Source organism: Rosa rugosa, chromosome 2 (assembly GCF_958449725.1).
Source record: "Rosa rugosa chromosome 2, drRosRugo1.1, whole genome shotgun sequence".
In the NCBI taxonomy this organism is placed as follows: domain Eukaryota; kingdom Viridiplantae; phylum Streptophyta; class Magnoliopsida; order Rosales; family Rosaceae; genus Rosa; species Rosa rugosa.
Genome location: NC_084821.1, coordinates 43,494,661 through 43,499,564, shown reverse-complemented (window position 1 = coordinate 43,499,564; position 4,904 = coordinate 43,494,661). Strand labels below are relative to the sequence as shown.

Here is a 4,904-nt window from a genome sequence, read left to right as displayed (position 1 = left end):
GCCCCGAATTTTAAATACAATTAAAAATCCGAAACATGAATTAATACAACTCACATAAATACAACCTGAATTTTTTTCTCAAAACAACCACACCTCACATCGCTCGATATTACATAAACCAAATCTCAAATTTGTTTATTACAGCACACTCTCACCAAATTATATTGTAAGGCTCAAATGAGCATAACTCACCTCACAATTACAATTGCTGTAAAACTAAAACAAATTCTCTAACCCGCACGATCACCGTCCTGATTCTCCTGACCTGCAGGATTACCCGCTACACCGTTTGAATAGTGTACCGGGATTGCAACAATACAAACCCGGTAAGCTTTTTGCAAAGCTCGTATGAGTAAATGAAAGGATTGCACGATTTAAAGTAACACAATCAACTCAAGCACATTTTAATTTTGTTTTGCATAAGAATTGAAGTGTACAACATCACTTCAAGCATCAATCAACTCACATCTCATCATGACTACTCAATAATAAACAACTTCTTACTCAATATATACTCACAGGCTTATGATTTATTTATATAAATCATCCCATGCAGTATATTATACTTACAGGCTTATGATTAATTATATTAATCACCCCATTCAGTATATCATACTTACAGGCTTATGATTAATTATATTAATCACCCCATTCAGTATGTCATGTCATACCCAAGGGCATATGATAACTCGTTTATCCCCCAAGCAGTATGACGGCAGACAGACTAGAGCTCTAACTGTATCGTAAAGTGTCACCTGGGCCAAGGTTCACCTTACGAATGACTGCTTTTCTCAATTCACTCGACTCCTCATTTAATTCATCTCAACGACTCAACTATCGCACTTTACTCAATTACCCATTATCATAGACAACACAACATCTAAGATAAATCACATATTCCAAGGGTAATGCTCAAAATATAACTCAGTAAATCACACCATCCAATATATATTCCACGTAAATATATATATACGTAGTCACCCACACAAGAGTGACCACTAATACCAACTATAGTTCACATGCAATAAAATCTAGAAATTCATTTTTATAGTTTAAATACATTTTACTTACCTATGGACCGTAGTCGATCAAGTCCATATAATTTAAAACAAATATTTATTTTAGTAAAACAATTTCCACAATTTCTCAATTAAATAAAATCACCAAATTTCGGTTCGTGAATGAACCATGTGCGATTTACTCACCTCGATATTCCCGCTGCGTCTTCAATTCAACACAATACACACCGAAATCGTTCACCCAAGGGAGACCGTCAATCACCTAATCACACATGACCTTAACTTAGCCAATAGCTCAAAAACATACTCAAACGACAATCCAACGGTCGGATCGAAATTAAATGATGATCCAACGGTCGGATCCTCACGGATCGCCTTTAGGATCACCCCCCAAAAATCATCACGAAGATCCAACGGTCAGATCTTCCTGAATCGTCCTTACTAACATCTTCACAAATTTATACAAAAATCCGACGGACGGATTCTCACGAATCGCCTCCCTAATCACCGTTTTGCATTTATACGAAGATCCAACGGTCGGATCTTCACCCATGACCACACAAAGCCACTGGGACAGTCATAAGATCATCGTATCAAAACTACAAGTCCATCTGACGGTCCTAACTTCACATATCACAAATCTAACGATCGAAATCGATCGAAACTTAAAAATTCATAACTTCATCATACGATATCCAAAAATTATGAATTATATATGCAAACGATCGTATCGACACGTAGAACACAAAAATGGACAGAAACTGTCCTTGGGGTGTCCGGAGGTCGCCGGAAACCACCATCACAGTGGCGGCACCGCCACCCATCCAAAGTCAAAATTAGACAAAACTCCCAACATCAAAGTCCTTCAACTCAACTCCAATTTCACTTTTCATAACTACACCAAAGTCAGATTATAAGCCAAAAAGTAGAATTTTACCTCGCAAGTTTTGAAACCCGAAGAACCCTAGTTTCCCAATCTTCAAAATTCGATCACCCCGGATCAAATCGCTGCAAGCCTTCTTGGGGATAGCTTCTACTTCCTCTGGGCTAGAAAAGCCCTCAAAGAACTCGAGCTATAGTGGCCGGAGCTGGGAGAACCAAGGTGGCGAAGGAAGACGATTTCCAGCTCGGCTGTGCGGCTTCTCGGTCTTCTAGCGGCCACCACGATGGTTATCTCAAGTCGATGTCTTCTGGAAAGTTGTAGAAAACTTCACGGTGAGAAAAATTGCTTTTGGAATCAGGTCGATCGAAGGCCTGTAGAGGAAGATATGGCCAGACAAAGTAGAGCCCAGAAAAAGTGGGGAAGAGCGATTTCGTCTCCGACGAGGCTCTCTTCTCGACCTTGTAGAGCCTCATACAGCTCGTATTTCACTTCGATTTCTTCTACAAACTCGTAAAGGGGGTCGAGACCAGAAAAACCCACTTTGTTTCACATCAATCGGTGGCCGGATGAGGAAGAACGAAGGTGACGAAGGGAGGGGGTCGCGGCTGGGCTCGGGAGAGAAATGGGGAGAAATTTCTGGAGTTCCAGAAATTCTGTCCTCATTTGCAATATTCGGATTTTTTTTCATATTTATAGAAAATCCCAATTTTCAAATATTCGTAACTTATTCATACGAACTCCGAATATTACGTTCCATATGTCCACGAACTCGTATCGACGCGCTCTACAACTTTCATGAAGGAAGTTTTCCCAATTTCCCAATGTATAAAAAGTCAACTCCTTTGACCCCCCTAAAACGTTCAGTTTTCAAAATAAAATCGTTCGAACTAATTCCACACTCCTCTAAGCTTCGTACTCGTGTCCACGACCACGAAATCATTTCCAAAACGTCATCGGAAATTAACTTGAATTTTTCGGGTATTACAATCCACCCTCCTTAAAGAAATTTCGTCCCGAAATTTAAGCGCAAGTTAATTGCTCTCGATTACGGTTAACCTAACCATCGAATCTCCATCCTTTCCAAAGCTGTAGTAATCTACAAAGCCACAGCCCTTTGTATAAAAATACATTCCTAAGGCCACAAATTCTTTCATCACAAAAGTAAACTCACACAAAATCACCACATGGATCCTCACATAGATCTTCACATAGATCATCTCATAGATCATCACATAGATCTTCACATAGATCATCATCCTGTACTGGCATACAAGCACAGTAAACATTCTCACAAAGCGTTTCGCTACTCAATTAGCATCACGGTAATTCTCTATAGTAAAACTTAAGCATGCACTATTCTACACAACAATAGAGATGCATCACTCAAAACAAATCATCCCCAAAAGCATGCCAATAAAATCTGACACCCAGTGATGATGACTTGGGCTTGCTCAATCCTTGGGCTAAGCATCAGGGCTGGCCAATTGGGCCGAAGAAACCGAACCATCCACATTTCGAACCGGCCCGAACCAATTTGGGTTTAACATTTGGGCCTACCATTTGGGCCGAACAATTGGGCTTAACATTTGGGCCTACCATTCGGGCCGAACAATTGGGCTTACTATTTGTGCCTACCAATCGGCCGAACAATTGGGCTTACTATTTGGGCCTACCAATCGGCCGAACCAAACGCATTTTGAATAGGCCCAACCAAATTTGGGCTTACTATTCGGGCCTACTATTCGGCCCACAACTTTTTAGCTCGGCTACGGTATGAAATTGTACATACCGTATATATGTATACATACCGTACAGACCGTATATACGTATGCATACCATACAACTGTATATACTTATGCATACCGTACAGACCGTATATACTTATGTATACCGTACATACCGTATATACGTCCGTATATCAAGCATATACGAGATCCAAAAATATTTGTAAGAGGTAAGGTTCGAACTCCCGACCTCGAACACGAAGGTTTTGCTCCCAACCACTGAAGCAAGAGCTGCCTTCATTAATATATGCTCACGTGTTATATTTATTATGTCATAAGTGACATAAATAAAATAACGGGGAAGACAAGGTTCGAAACCTCAACCTGCCGCACGAAACCTTTGTCCCCCAACCACTGGAGCACAAGCTGTGCTTAATATAATGTGTACAAATGTTATACTTATTATGTCATAAGCGAACATAATAAAAATAAACGAGAGGCAAGGTTCGAACCTCTGACCTCTTGTACAAGAGCCTTGCTCTTCAACCACTAGAGCACCAGCTGCTCTCGTTACTATCCATGCAACTTCTTTCATTTATTCTATCATAAGCGATAGAATAACAACAAACTGTCGGTACACTCCACGTGCCACGACACGTCTCTTCCGTGATTTACGGAAAGCAAATCACTTTCTGCTAAAGCTGTCTGCCACAGCGTCTCGAGGTTCGGCCTGTCCCCTTACACGCTCAACACGCGCCAACAGCTTTTCCGGGTTTCGGGGCGACTTTAATCCAACGCGTAGAATGAATCACAGGAATCGTCCATCCAACGGTGGAGATCTGCTCACCTCGCTCTATAAATAGGTGCATTCTGGAGAAAAACTGTTCACACCAAAGAAAAGAAATTTTCCCCAGCCATTCTCTCTCAAACTCTTCAGCCTTCCTCTCGAAACTCAAATCCTTTCTTCATCAATTTCAATCCTTCTCCTCCCGATCTTCTCTTCCATCTGGTAGATTCAATCTCTTCTTTTCTCTGAACTTTCAGATCTCCAACCCACCATCATCATCCTTAATCCCTTTAACAACAACTCCTTCAAACACCCGACAACTTTACTCTTCGATCTTCACATCCCCTCAACCCATCACCATGGAACCACGAACTCTGCAACTGATGGAGCTACAAACCCAGCAACAAATCGAGGATGGAGGAAACAACCAAGCAGCCGGGAGTAGTGCCAACACAGATTTCTGGCGAAGCCGTGCCAGGTGGGTTCCTACT

At 41.2% G+C, this 4,904-nt stretch overlaps 1 long non-coding RNA gene across 1 annotated transcript; it reads right to left on the bottom strand.

Annotated features, from left to right (window-relative positions):
• Positions 1-3,540, bottom strand: LOC133733908 (uncharacterized). The gene is made up of 3 exons (XR_009857971.1): positions 1,957-3,540; positions 1,206-1,281; positions 1-280 (listed from the first exon to the last, which is right to left on the bottom strand). It is a non-coding gene; the product is annotated as an uncharacterized LOC133733908 (long non-coding RNA).
• Between the last annotated feature and the right edge of the window lie 1,364 nt (positions 3,541-4,904).